This window comes from Polypterus senegalus, chromosome 4 (assembly GCF_016835505.1).
Source record: "Polypterus senegalus isolate Bchr_013 chromosome 4, ASM1683550v1, whole genome shotgun sequence".
Lineage (NCBI taxonomy): Eukaryota > Metazoa > Chordata > Cladistia > Polypteriformes > Polypteridae > Polypterus > Polypterus senegalus.
The window spans coordinates 89,995,801-90,011,918 of record NC_053157.1 but is presented as its reverse complement, the minus strand read 5'-3'; the positions used below and the strand labels follow the sequence as shown (position 1 = coordinate 90,011,918).

At 35.8% G+C, this 16,118-nt stretch overlaps 1 protein-coding gene across 4 annotated transcripts in view; it reads right to left on the bottom strand.

Annotated features, from left to right (window-relative positions):
* The window catches only part of irf2 (interferon regulatory factor 2), a 121,344-nt gene that overhangs the window by 63,014 nt on the left and 42,212 nt on the right, over window positions 1–16,118 (bottom strand). For 2 of the 4 annotated variants that reach the window (XM_039751022.1, XM_039751025.1), the window contains exon 2: window positions 2,471–2,570. The exons of the other annotated variants lie outside the window; for them this stretch is intronic. The gene's annotated coding sequence lies outside the window, so the exon portion shown is untranslated. The remainder of the gene's footprint in view (window positions 1–2,470; window positions 2,571–16,118) is intronic. 4 annotated transcript variants of the gene reach the window in all.

Sequence of the window (16,118 nt, the reverse complement as noted above, 5' to 3'; positions counted from 1 at the left end):
TGTCATTACCCTCATTAAAATACTGCATGTGCAGGATAGGCTAAATGGTGAATTTATATTGGCCCTGTGTCATTAGATCTTGTGATGTACTGGCACCAGTTTCAGGGTTGCTTAAGAGAATGTTATGTTATGTTTTTGCACATGTCCATATAATATACATGTACTGTACATGTCACATAGACAGAAATGATCAAATACAGACATACACACAGACACACACAAAAAGCACAAGGAAAAGACATTGTGGTTATTATCTTCATCTTGATCAAAGTAAATTGCACAATAAACACATTTGAAAAATACCATCCAGGAAAAACCCTGCCACAGTTTGCACTACCCAGTGAACCAATGCTGTTTAAGTTTAAAAGTTCTGAAACCTCCCTTTGCACACTAAAAACCATTTACATAACATACAGTATCCTTCCCATATGGATTAATAAAAGCTTTAGGGAGTGTTCAGGGTGTGTGCTATGAATCAGCAAGAGCTGCCACAAAGGCATTTGGAACAAGAACTTGTTTTTCATGTTTAACAATTATGCTAAGCAACATACCTGAATCTAAATTCTGAGTAGGAAGCAAAGATTAAACTAAACAAGTAGATCACCAGACTTTACCTGCATATCTTTGATAATGTATCAATGTGAAATGGCATTTCTTAAAAGTGTGGCTTTTATTTTCTGAAAAAGGCAAGTGATTGTGTATCACATAGACAAGAAGTTAACCAAAATGAAATGATGATAAGCATTGATCTGTAAACAAGTGGGAGGAGGTACAGGACTCGCAAAAAAAAAAATAAAAAAATATCTAAGCATTAGAACAGGCCACCTGATTCACTGAAATGTTGCACCAGCTGTTATACTCAAATCTTCAACAAGCCTGGCAATACCCATAGCACTGGCATAGGCAATGTTTGCATTGGCAATATCAACAGCATATCTGTTTTACAGCTATTTCGGCAAAACTTTCAAAATTAAACATCATGGTATTTTACCATATTAGGAAAAAAGACAGACATTTTTTCCCTCATCTACTTTATGAATCCACTATGTTCAAGAAACCAAAATAACACAGCAATGGGTGCAAGGAGGAAATCATCCTTGGATTGGATAGTAATCCACTACAGGGCACACTTACATCCAAACCTATCATCACTGGCACTGGGATGTGAATCAGTTTCACAATGGTATGTTTAAAATCCATTCCTTCATTTTCACAGTTATGGCTCAAAATCACAACATGAAATAATCTTGACAATGCATTTTTGAATAATGCAACACAGATGAGCTAACCGCCTAAATATTACTCAAAGAAGAGTGAACATGGTTATTGTATATAGCTAGCAATATGGCATCTTCTTCATAATGCCTTAATATTAATAGTATTTTGTTCAGAATGGACCGTGTAGTAAACAAGCAGAGTGTCACTTAATTTTACTAAAGAGGTGTATCTTGACCTGTTCTCTGAAAAGTGCAAAAGTTAAGTAGCTTCACTGCATTACTAAATAAAAGATAAAACACTGGAAAAAATGATTAAAACATTAATATTCACCCAAATGTAAATTATTAATTTTTCATGCAAACAAGAAATGGAAATATGCAATTTTAACCTGAAAGGGTGTATTTTATACAAATCTTTCACCTTTCAGAGGTGATGAAATCCATCCTTCAAAATCAACTATTATTTAGTATGATTGGATCAATTTATCTTTCAATAATGAGAATAAACATGAGCAACAATAAAAAGATTCAAAACACAACATGTGCTTATTCTATTCATATTGTCACTGTCATCTAATCATCATCATCTCCGCCTAAAAATATGTAGTTCCATTCTCTCTGGTTGCATCGTCTCTTGTATTGTGAGAAATTTGGAGGTACTCAAAACTGGGATCAAGGGTTATCGCTTACTGTATATATAATCCACATATCATTTGTGAGATTAAAACAAAGTATATGGGTATGCACTATCGTTAAGTTAGATATTTACAGTATCGTACTAGTCATAAATTACCATAAGCCTGTAGTTTCTTGGTGAAAACTCAACTCAACTAACATGAGCATGTGTTACTGTTCATTTTAATAAACAGTAAAAATAAGAAATCTCAGTTATTCCATAAATAAACAAAAAACATAGGGGTTTTTCTTTGTAATACATTAAATACGATTTTACAGTTTCCTTTTCAAATGTACATTATCTCTTGTTGGCACTCAGTATGAGTCTATTCTGTTAATAGAGTATTGGTAATGTCTGCCAAACAATCGTATTAGTATACCTGTAGTTTTAACATTGCTTTGTTTCTCTGGTTGTACTTTTATTTACCTTACAATTTTAGACTCATACTTTTTGCTCTTTTAATACATCATTTGGAGTAGTGCTGTAAATTTTACTTAAGGTATTAGATATTAAGCCAGTTTATTGTGAAAAAGTTGGACTTTGCCAAAAAGTTATGCCTCTCTTCTGCAATACTCACTACTGTAAACTCAAAAACAAAGGCAAACATTTAGTGGGTCCTTCTTGCTGTCTGTTCTGTGGTATAGCCTGAAGGAACCCAGTAGATCGTCCTGATGTGTCTACAAAAAAGAATGAAAAATTAATGTACATGTATGATTCTCACCATTCTGACATAATTTGTATCAATACTAGCATCTGAGAGACTTGTAATATCCCTAAAAAAGCCTTCCAGTCAAAGGTGTACTCGTTCCAGATTTCATCCTGCCTTCTTCCCTTCAACCTGCCGATTTGCTAGTCTGCCACAGAGTGCTGGAAATCCAGTACATAAACTGCATAAGGTTTCTATACTGCAACTTCAATATTACATATAATCCATACTTTATTTAAATTACTTTATTTAAAACATTTCCCTTTATGTTTGTTTAATACTTGTTTAATTAAAGAAATAAATCAATCACTTAAGGCAGAAAATAATTAAGAAAACTATTTGCCTGTTTACACATACCAAATGTGTTATAATTGAGGTTAGGTGGTGATCGGCATGCAAACAAATGAAAATCCTCAACTTATTTTATATATGTAAGAATGCAACTGAAACCGTAAAACAGTGTAGAAAAAAAAATGTTCATACCTTACAAAAATATTGTCCCAGTTCCAATAGAATAAAAAAACACTATAAAATCTTCTTATGAGTCATGCATGGGCATGTTTTATTTGCATCCCATTTCTCATAATTTCGCATGAAGGGAGTTAAAATGTAAAACTCTACTTTAACCTCACAATACACACAAATAATATTTTCAGTTCTCATTCTTAAACACTTTTTACTTCTTAACTAACCTAAAAGTGGAACAGCTACATATTTTAGGTGTCTAATTTTATTTGTAAACCAAACCAAAAGTGACCTGCAATTAATTAATAAAAAAGTAATAAAATAACTGATAAGTTCATTATAAATTAAATGACTCAACTAATTAAGCTTAAGGTTAATTCTGACAAAGGCTGCAGAATTTAGAAGCATGGAGCTCTTTCATTTCGCTTGACATAAGAAATTATTCCCAAATTTGTTTAATCCAATTCAATGTTGTAGTGGGCACAAAATGCATCTCAGTAGTATCATGCATAAGGTAGGAACAAATCTTAAACAAAAGTACTTGTCCTTACAGGGCTCACTCATACACGGGGGTGCACATTTTGAATTCAAATTAACCTATGAATGTGGGAGAAAAAACAGACTACTCAGAGAAAAGCCTGCACAGACAACAACCAGGTGTAGGATGTAAACCCAGGACAACAAATCCATGAGGCATCAATAACCACCCTTTGTCTTATTAATTTAAGTGAATAAAGTCAAAACATTTGTTTTTTGTGACTACATGACACAACACTTGGCTGCAATCAGACCTAGCTAAAAAAAAATCACATGCAAGACTATTCTATTTAATACACTCTCTTTGATAAGTAACAAGGAACAAGATATTTGGTGGGAAATCAAGTCATGTAGAACATTACACTTCACATTTACTTATAGGCACCAGAATGGCTGAAGACCAGGAGCTTTTATACTGAAAATAAATGTTGTTCAAAATGATGAAATATGTGCTGCTACCTTTATTCTCACCATTTCCAATCTGATAAAATAGTAAATTTTAGCCATCCATCATTCCACTGGATGGAGTTCAGGAGCCAGTAATTGTTGACTTGGGGAACAGATAGGACAAAGGTGGTACATAACTAGAGTACACTTATGAAAATTAGAAAGAAAAAAGCACATTTCTTTATTAAAGTTGGGAGAAAGCCAACAACCACCCATAGGCATTTTACAATTGCTAATGCCTTCAGTGTTTAACTTCTTCTCTGTTTAGACTTTATATCAACCTCTTATTATGTTAATCTTTTTTAGATTCAGTTTCTGTCTGAAAATATTGCCTAATACAATTTTATTACCGGCAGTTTCCATTTTTATGATTACATTGGTTATTAAGATAAAGGAATCAGAAAGATGTCTTCAAATATTGGCTCGGTCATTCTGGACTCTTCAGGCACTATAGCATAATCTACACTCTTGAAGGGAAACCAGATGTGGAGATGGAAGAGGTACACTCTTGTCTCGTAAAAAACTTTTCTGTTATTGTGCACCTCCAAATGTTGATACAAAGGCTTCCTACCACGTGGTAGGTCTGCCCCATTTAAAATTGTACAGATACACCGATATATCAAAAATCATTTCCTATTAAGTCGAAGTCTAAAGCCTTAACCACTACACCACACTGTCTACCACTACAAAATTAAGCCTACTGAATTTGATAATGTCAGAAAGGACAGCTGAACTGAATACAGTCAATTCAAATTTAAAATATACATCACTAGTTTACTCCCATTTCAGGACTGGAGAAATATTGAATCTACCAAGGCAGCAATGGGCATAATAAAATAATCAGCAATTGATTATGTATCAATCCATAACTGCAATGTACACAAACATATTGGGCCAGTTTACAGATTCCAAACAACATACTGCAACAGTGAGTCTTTGGGCTATATTTGGAAAAAAACTGAAGTCCTACGAAGAAGCCTACATTTATCTATGTGCAGCATGCAAACTCCACTCAGAAGACACTCAACTCTCATCAAACAAGGGTTCAAGTACAGAAATTAAAGCTGCTATAGATTGTTCTATGGTGGAATCCTTATGTAAAAAGATCAAGTGCACAAATCTTTCCTGCAAAAAAACAATTAAATTCTGTAATAAATCCAAATTCTAACAGTTGGTATTACTGTATAGCATTTTCCCTATTACCCCAAGAAATGATCTTTTGTGCACCTTATACTGTAATTTGTTCCAGCTAGGGCAATGTTAAGAAAAATCTAAACCATCAACATATGGTATACCTCTTAAACCTGTTTTTTACACAATTTAATCTGAATTGTTTAGTTTTAAAGTAGTTTAGTTTAATTAATGCATAAGGCACTTCACCATTTTATATTTAATGTGGATATGAATGTAGCAGGAAATGCCCAAGAACAGAATTTATCCCATTTTGTTTACATTATATCATGTTCATGCATTCATAGATCAGTACAATGGTGAAACTGTGACTGATACTGTCTCATGAATCCAGCATCCTGGCTTGGAATCATACTCCTGATTATCACCTGTGTGATTTTGTACATTCTTCCTGTGTCTCACAGCACAATTAGTTTAACTGGTAATTCCAATTTTGCCCTCTATTAGTTTACATGTGGGTGAGTGAGGCCTGGGATGAACTGAAACCACACCCAGGATTTACTTCTCGTCTTATACCCAATGCTGTAAGGATATGCTCTGAACCACAATTTTGGAGTGAAATAAGTGGAATTAAGAATTGGATGTGGATTAGATTTTTCCCTACATAATTCAAAGGTAATTATGTAGGAAAAAAACTGTGATGGATTCATGATTTCAACAGATTTTAGGTAAACATGAACACAATCTGACTACTTTCTGAATAAAATCTGTCTGTATGTAGAAGTGCAAGTTTGTGGTGACAATAAGTCAAAAACAGTTATTAGTAATATAGAATGCAAAAAGCTATTTGGTTTTAAGCAAAATCACTCCCTGCAACCCTGAACTGGATTAGCACCTTAAAAAATGGAAGGATTTATTTAAATTCAGTAAAACTGCACTTTAACAGTTTAGTATATAAAAGAGTATACTCAGTTGCTAATGGGCTTTGCATTAGTGGCCTATTTGTACACAACAAGCTCAGTTATCCTATGCAGTACTAAATATTTGCTCAAGTGTCTATTTATCAGAACAGAGTTCACTTTGTTAAGAAACATGTTGACATGTAGCTGAAAAGAAGCCTGTCAAAGGAATGGAATGCATTTCTATGAAATATTTGTTTTTTGAGACAAGTTAGATTACCTTAAAGAAAAAAAAAATGATGCAATAGAACCTTCACCCTGACTGCCAAGATGTTCAAACATTAACAGACATAAAAGTAGCCTCTTCAATACATTTTACACTAATTGTTTAATGATTTATATATTAAGAGACTAGATGTATGGCTCTCCAGGACAAAACTGAAGAACTTCTATTTAGGGTGTGAGGAACAGACAGAAACTTTTGCAAGTATTTTTGAGGCTTACACTATTAGGTTGAAGTCTGCAACAGATACCTCTGTATTTTTCTTTCATAAACTAAATATGATAGGAAAGTGCACTGCTTTATGAACCATTACAAAGCTTAGCAAAGGCATTTTATGGCTTATTTTAGAGTGTTGCTCCTTATCATGTAACTGTTTGGAACTACTCTTAACCATCTGTTTTATCTCGATGTTCTCAAGTCATCTTTATGTCCCTCTTACTTTGGCAGCAGTTTCACATGTTCTAGGCCTTTCCTTCCCCCCCATCAATACTTAAAATGCACATTTCCACAATTATCTTCCTCTTTTTTGTTCTTTACAATTGACCTGCAACAGCCCGATTTAAACAGTTACTCTGTTACCAAAGAACCGCATGTCAATTTTCAAGAAACATTTCTACTGTGAATAATGATCAGTAAGTCCTACATACCTCTCAGTTACTCATCTGAGGTTCTGTCCCTTGGCAGATCAATAGCTATAGCTTAAGTATGGGAGACCAATCTAAGGCTTAAGTATGGGAGACATAACTGCTTGGTGATTCTCTACTCTTGCATGGACTAATTCCATAACTATCTACTGATGTCCTGTGACAATAGTAATATGCAGTCTATTAACATTATTTAGTATTCAGAATATGACAGCAACACTAATTTATTTCTTCATTTTAAATTCATGCTAAGAAACAAATTGTCTTTTTCCTGATTACCTGAAGTGGTGGCAAAAGTACATAAAAACACATACGCTGTAAAATTACATGGTTCCCATTTTTACCCTTTCAGTCTTAACTGCAGTATGGTAATTTAATGTACACCGATCATAAAAACCCTATCTATAATTTTGATTTTGGAGTGATGAAAGGGCTCGGATGCCTAAATAATGCTTAGTGCTACGTTGTTGGGAACGTTAAAGGCCTGGTAGATGTAGCCTTCACAAAACAGTGGGAGGCAACAGGGGTGCCACTAGCTTCAGCATGTATTAGGGGCTTAACCCCTACACTCTGATGATGGCATTACCTCAACATACTGTATGTGTTGTATTGAAAAGGGTGGGCAGGCCCCTCCCATCAAGTTTTCTAGATGTTGATAAGCATGGTCACAACACATAACAGAAGGAAGAATGGCTGGGCTCTCTCGAGATCTGTGGTTAAAGCCCAGAAGCTCTCGACCAACAATGCTACTGGCTAATGGAGAGAGATAAAGAATAGGCTCAGACTGAATACTATGGTAGTTGTACATTATGTACATTAAGATAACACTCTAATTATATACAATAGAACCAACAGAATCTCTCCTAGAAGCCATCACTGAGCCAAACATAGATGCTGAGTAAACCTGCATGGCCCAAATGAGCTTAACAAGAATGAAAACATGGCTTATTTTATCGCAGAAAGAATGGTTAAGAGTCAGGAATGTTGCTTGGTATGTCATTCTTATGTATTGGGACAATCCACAAGTGGTTAATAGTTACTCAAATTATCTGAGCTACATGCCTTTTTTATGAAAATGTACTATATAAAAGACATATTGTTGTTCCTGGACTTTTTCTTTAGGCTGCTCTCGTTGGGGGTTGCCACAGCGAATCATCTTCTTCCATATCTTTCTGTCCTCTGCATCTTGTTCTGCTACACCCATCACCTGCATGTCCTCTCTCACCACATCCATAAACCTTCGCTTTGGTCCTCCTCTTTTCCTCTTCCCTGGCAGCTCTATCCTTAGCATCCTTCTCTCAATATACCCAGCATCTCTCCTCTGCACATGTCCAAACCAACACAATCTCGCTTCTCTGACTTTATCTCCCAACCATCAAACTTGAGGTGACCCTCTAATGTACTCATTTCTAATCCTATCCATCCTTGTCACACCCAGTGGAAATCTTAGCATCTTTAACTCTGCTACCTCCAGCTCTGTCTCCTGCATTCTGGTCAGTGCCACCGTCTCCAACCCATATAACATAGCTGGTCTCCCCAACCGTCCTGTAGACCTTCCCTTTCACTCTTGCTGATACTCGTCTGTCACAAATAACTCCTGACACTCTTCTCCACCCATTCCACCCTGCCCGCACTCTCTTTTTCACCTCTCTTCCACAATCTACATTACTCTGTACTGTTGATCCCAAGTATTTAAACTCATTCACCTTGGCAAACTCTACTCCCTGCATCCTCACCATTCCACTGACCTCCCTCTCATTTACACACATGTATTCTGTCTTGTTCCTACTGACCTTCATTCCTCTCCTCTCTACAGCATATCTCCACCTCTCCAGGTTCTCCTCAACCTGCGCCCTACTATTGCTACAGATCACAATGTCATCAGCAAACATCATAGTCCACGGGGACTCCTGTCTAATCTTGTCTGTCAACCTGTCCATCACCATTACAAACAAGAAAGTGCTAAGAGCTGATCCCTGATGTAATCCCACCTCCACGTTGAATGCATCCGTCGCTCCTACCGCAGACCTCACCACAGTCACACTTCCCTCGTACATAATCCTGTACAACTCTTACGTACTTCTCTGCCACTCCCGACTTTCTCATACAATACCACAGCTCCACTTGAGGCATTGCGTCATATGCTTTCTCCAGGTCCACAAAAACACAATGCAACTCCTTCTAGCCTTCTCTAAACTTCTCCCATCAACATCCTTAGAGCAAACATTGCATCTGTGGTGCTCTTTCTTGTCATGAAACCATACTGCTGCTCACTAATCATCACCTCATTTACTGCAGTCCTGCACATCCCCCTTTTTCTTAAATATTGGCACCAGTACACTTCTTCTCCATTCCTCAGGCATCCTCTCACTTTCCAAGATTCCATTAAACAATCTGGTTAAAAACTCCACTGCCATCTCTCCTAAACACCTCCATGCTTCCATAGGTATGTCATCTGGACCAACGGCCTTTCCATTTTTCATCCTCTTCATAACTGTCCTTACTTCCTCCTTGCTAATCCGTTGCAATTCCTGATTCACTATCTTCACATAATCCAACCTCTTCTCTCTCTCTCGTTCTCTTCATCAGCCTCTCAAAGTACTCTTTCCACCTGCTCAACACACTCTCCTTGCTTGTGAGCACATTTCCATCTTTATCCTTGATCACCCTAAACTGCTGCATATCTTTCCCAGTTCAGTCCCTCTGTCTAGTCAATCGGTACAGGTCCTTTTCTCCCTCCTTAATGTCCAACCTCTCATACAACTCATCATACGCCTTTTCCTTAGCCTTTGCCACCTCTCTCTTCACCTGGCGCCTTATCTCCTTGTACTCGTCTACTTTCTACATCTCTAGGACTATCGCACTTCTTCTTTGCCATCCTCTTCCTCTGTATACTCTCCTGTATTCCCTCATTCCACCAACAGGTTTCCTTTTCCTCCTTCCTCTTTCCAGATGTCACACCAAGCACCTTTCTTGCTGTCACCCTTACTACTACATCTGCTGTAGTTTCCCAGCTGTCTGGTAACTCTTCACTGCCATCCAGTGCCTGTCCCACCTCCTCCCTAAACTCAACCTTGCAGTCTTCCTTTTTCAACTTCCATCATTTGATCCTTGGCTCTGCCCTCACTCTCTTCCTCTTCTTGATCTCCAACGTCATCCTACAGACCACCATCCTATGCTGCTTAACTACACTTTCCCCTGCCACCACTTTGCAGTCTTTAATGGAACATTATTCTACTGGCAAGTAAGTAGCTAGTGTTTCTACTGGTGGTTGAAAGTACTAACTAGCACTTTATAGAACACAATTTGCTCAGTTCAACTTTGGAGCTGCCACATACAAGTCACACTGATTATGGGAATACAAGACACCAGTTGGCTGCATTTTTGAGTGTCTGTAAGCAACTCTACAGAGAATTCTGCCTTTGTGGATGGTAATGTACATTTAGGTAAAAGAGTATGTTATTCCAAACTAGTCAATTCTGTAGTCAGGAAGCAAATTTAAATAAAAAATCAGCTTTCTAGAATAACATTACAGAAATGTTTTGTAAGACTGTTGTTGCAGAAATATAATAATAACAAAATAATAAATTATATCTGTTACTTCAGCGCAGGCTTTTCAAGTTACATTTAGTATGAAAGTTGTTTATAGCACATTATCTCTTTTATCACCTTCAATAATACAAAGTACTGTCACACAGGTGTGCATGGGGGACAGTTTACAGATTCAAATACTGATATTTGTCAGCCAAACTGGGGGTTAGCGCTCTCACTTAATCCTATCTCCTCTTGTTCCTCTGCAGGTAACCCAAAGACCCAGCCACTTGATGACATCACCACTAGTCCACCCACTGTTAACATAAATTCCAGCCAATACTGATGACATAATTTCCCATTCCCAGAATCCATCATACCACCACCACATCAGTTCCTGTTCTGGTCATCCTTACTCCACCTCTTCCTTTTGTCCACCATATTTAAGCTCAGTTATCAACATGTTATCCAATTCCATTTGGAACTCCACCTGAGTGGTGGCCATCTCCAAACCTTTTTCTGTTTGCTTTTTACCACAGTACCTTCAGTTCTACGATTTCGGAAAGACAAATTATTATAGTAAAAATAAATAAAGCCAGACAAAACTGGACAAAAATTACTATATGCATCTACTCAACAAATTGACATCTGAAGAAACAGTGTTCACACCAAAGCTTATTTGGATATGTCACAGCAAACAACAATGGATATTGTATATTTACTGTATTAATGAGTTGTATCCAGTTCTTCAAATACAGATATTCTGCAATTAGTGATTCAAAGGAGTACCTTCAATGTTTACATTTCATTTGAGGTCATATAGTTTTGGTCATCATGTTATATACTGTATTTTTAGTCTAAAACTTAAATACCTTCAGGTTTCATATCTTCTTTAGAATAAAATGTAAAAAGTCTAAAGATACTTAACCATTTTTGCAGTCACATAATCTGAGATAACTGACCTAATCACATTGGCAAAAAATTTAAAAAAAATAATTTAAGTGTTGTTAATTCAGTTTTTATATCAACGTATCAATAACAGTGTTTACATTTAATTAATCTGTAAGTAGATTTTAGGATGAATTCGTAAATGAAAACAAGTCAGATGCACTATTCATTAAAGGTTTCATTACCTGCATGCTCTCTCACCACAAATTAATACAATTGCAGAACTAAAATGTACAAGAAACAATGAATTTCCTCATCTCTTCTATAGAACTGGCAATTTGAACTGGCATTTTCATACAGTTATTCAAGTAGACACTCAATTTCATTGTCTACAATATTTAGGATATATACTGTATATTTCCTTACAGTATATACCTATTATGTTAACACAAAGATGCTATCTGCCAAATAGTTGCCTTGATAACTAAATAATGTCGAGTTTGCCCTTCCTCAAGTCCAAATGCTTTTCAACTAAAGTTTCTTTTATTAAAAACAAGGCTTACACATATTGAAACACTATTACATAAAAAGGTCCAAACCTCATTAAGGCAGACTTCCATAAATTATTATTTTTGCATATATTATATAAAAGGAAGGTTCTTAGAATCATCAAGCTGGTGAAATTCCTAAATACTTAAATAAGGGGTTACAAGTTTTTTCTTTATGACTCCAGAGCCCTTGGATTGAATCATGACTCTGACACTGTGTATGGAGTTTGGATGTTCTCCTTAAGTATGCATGGGGTTTTCACCATTACTCAAGTTTCCTTCTACTTTATGAAGATGCTTATGTTAGATTAAGTGTCGATTGCAAATATGGCTGGTAACTGCAAGTGTCATTTGGCAGAATAGTGTGTCTTAGGATGCTTAACTGCCCTTTCCTGGGCTGGTTCCCTCATTGTATCCAATGTTGCCAGGATAGACTCTGGACCTCTATTACCCTAAACTGGGATAAAAAGGTTAACAATGTATGGATGCCTGGGTAGAAGTTACTAATGCAGTATAAAGTTGAAAAGAAAAATTAGGATGCCTCAACAAACTAAATAAATAGGGTAACATTCTTATTAGATGTAAATCACCACTATGTTATAGAACAGCCTTACACACACATACATCAAAGTGTAATTAATTTTACAGTACTTTGGTTCAGTCCAACATTAGAAAGCTTAATATGTGTTATTAGATTTAGTTCTTGAGCTTTGCTTCATTGCTGCTAAATTACTAAGTTGCAATATATGATGTTGACTTAAGTTGAAAAGGTTAGGTATAAAAATAAAGCATGAAAATATATTACCTATGCTGATGGTGCTATACATTTACATGAGCATGTCTTTAGTAAATCAGAAGCTCTGCTAACCTAAGTAACTGTAGAAAGACACTGAAAAGGATAAATCTGACCAAAAAATGTGAATATCATATTTTCAAAATTCAAGATTATACCTATTTATTTAGGGAAATGCAGAAATTACTTATATTGGGTATATACAGCTACAAAATATTTTAAAAACATCTCCGGATACTAGATCTGAACTTTGGAAAATGAAAAAAGTTCAAGAAGAAGAGTGCAGATAAGTTATAATAATTACAGCTTTATTAAATTTAATAGCAAGAAGGTACAAGGTAACAAGAGATAGAGAGAAATACAGACTAACAAGACACAAAAAAGAAGAGACAAATGAACAAGCAGAGTTAGGCATGGTGCATTAACCATGGGACATTGTAGCCCAACACCAAGAAAACAATATGCTCCCAGTTTAGAATTATGATGGCAGAAGAACCATTTACTGGTGTTGAAGATAGCTCTGGCAGATTTAGGCAGCAACTGGCTAGAAGGAGATAACCCACTGGTAAAAGATAGGAAAGAAGAAGGTAGAATAATCTATAAACAACCATAATTGTGGAGAACAAGGGAAGGTTACTCCCAAAATAGTACCAGCATAAGAAAAGGCAGATAGCTAGAATGAAGCTACTGGTGGAGGGTCACAAAACATGTGGAGAACCCTTTATAAAGTATGCCCACACAAAGGAGCATATGGAAAAAGGTTTAAAGCCTAATTCCATATTATGGAAATGGGGACATTCCAGGATCACATAGGAGGGCATACGTAGCAGAAGCAGGATTAACATAACAAGATGAAGAGGTAGCAAAATTGCATAAAAGCTGGATTGGCAAGAGAAAAAAAAGACAAGTTCCATATGCCCCAAGGACAGATCTAAGCTGAAGGTAAAAGAAAAAGGTATGGGAAATAAATTAGAGAACTAAAATTCTTTGTTGCATATTGTATATAGATTTGTAAATGATTAATAATATCTTACTGTATATAAACTATTAATGAATGTGCACTTTCCTTTAATTTTGATAAATAAAAAACAACATCTTAAACCAGCATAGGACTAGTGAACCTTGGCTAAAATGACTACTCCCTTTAATTTTGTGGTTTTATAAATTTGAAGATCTTGCACTGAGCCATTAAGAAACGGTTTGTGTTCTTCTGATGATTTAGAATTTTTAAACTTAGGCATACTATATGTAATGTGTACCAAAGACGAGGTAGTTCATTATGTCAAAGCTGGTGAGAAGACATCTTGTTAGGATGCTGTGTCCACTGGCTGGCATGTCATACAAATCCAACTTGTTTATTAAGCACAACATTTATTTTTGTTGCAGTTTCTCCCTGTTTGGCACTATGGCTGGCATTCCTTCTTACAAACTAGCTAGTACAGTTCTTTAAAGATCTGTTTCACAATGCAATGCCAGGTTGAACAAAATGTGCCATTTATAACCAGCACAAGAATGGAACAGAAATAGCATCACATATTAGTTAAAAAAATGCCTTTTTAGTAAATACTGGATGTACCAAATATTTGCATTAGCCAAAAATTCAGTGCACCCTTAGTCTCAACCAACATATGGAAAAGCAAAAGCTTCAGTCCAGGAATCTTTCAGCTTGCCAAATTCTTCATTACGTAATGGACAGTAAGCTTGTGATTGTTGAGGACTGTCAAATCAACCAAATTAAAAACCTTATTTTAAAGGCTGGCCTTTCAATAAAGAAAGATACATTAATACTCCATATCCCAAATCTCATAGACCCACCAGTTTTGCTGATTAAGACCGCCAAGATTTATTTAATGTGTTCTGCTAGGTGTTTCTGATCCCCTTCTCTTGTGTTTAATCTTTCATACATTTAGCATCATTTTCCATAGCTATTTGCTCAACAGTGCACCACAGATTACGAGAAGAATGTCAGCAAAATCTGAAGTACCCAAACTAGTTATTCTTCTCCAAAAAAAAAAAAAAGCACAAATGGACAAATGGTTCAGATGCATGCATGCGAGGAACCGAAATGATACATCTACTTTTTCTGCATTTGAAGCCTGGAAAAAAATACCTTAAGCCAATGTTATGTTATGTGACTTCTAGTCTAGTCTAAGGATATGTCACAGTTAAATAATTTAAACAACTCAAAATAGCTGGGCATGTCAGTCTTGTTAATCCCTTTTTCTGAAAACCAATTGCAAACTGCCTAATGGAACCAGGACTATATGAAGGGTAAAGCAAGGCAAGCTGCAATCTCAGTCCTTCCTTTCCTTTTTAACAATTTGGTGAGGGTATGTAAAACACAAGATATCAGACAGTTGCGTTTCTCTTCTGTTTGTAAGATCCAAACCACTGATAATCCTTATTCTTCATCACTGCATTAAATGCATTGTACTTCCAGACGAGCATTCATTGGCTGTCAGCTCTCATGTATACAGAGCCAACCCCATGATTAAAGACATAATAAAACCAGCCTGATTTTGGTGGGGGAAAGTCGTATGTATGACATGAGATTACCTGACTGAGAGTCATGGGAGCATGCTGCCAACTGCTTCTGACTCCCTAAGATTAAGTAAATTAAGTCAATGACTGAAAAGGCTATAAACATCATCTAATGTGATATTGCCTTTACATACAATATCACTGGGTGGGAGCGGGGTGCAAAGGTGATTTAATCTTACTGCACATAATACTCATCCATTTGAAGAAATATAAAAATAATAATTGATTTACATACAGCTTACATTATTTAATAACATAAAGAATCCTATTGGAGTAATGAATGAAACAAAATGGAGGAATAAACATGCAAGTTTAACATTAAGGTAAAAGGGAAAATGGAACCAAACCAAACTATGTACTTAATTTAACCATTGTCAATAAAAGTTTTTTTTTTTTTTTGTAATTTTGCAGAGGACTCAGATCTTTCCAATGGAGTGCTTTCTATTTCTTTTAGAATCAATGGAGCCAATTCAAAAAAGTTTTACAAAATCTCTACAGTGGAAATAAATATATATCAATAAAAATACAGTTAAAAATTAAGGAGTCAGAAATCTTATTTTTTTAAACCTTGAAAATGACAGACTTTATGAAATTATAATTAGTATCAAAAACAGGTATAAGTAACAGTGTTCCACTTCCAGATGTCCCTTTTATCTCCACAATATCTTTACCTACTTCTTGATTCTCTTTTTTCTGCTACTGACACTTGACAAACTGTACACGTGTGTGGATGTTGATGAAAACAATAACAAAAAACATTTATATATCTGAGAGTCAAGTGACAAACACAAATTAAGTCTACACTGTATTAA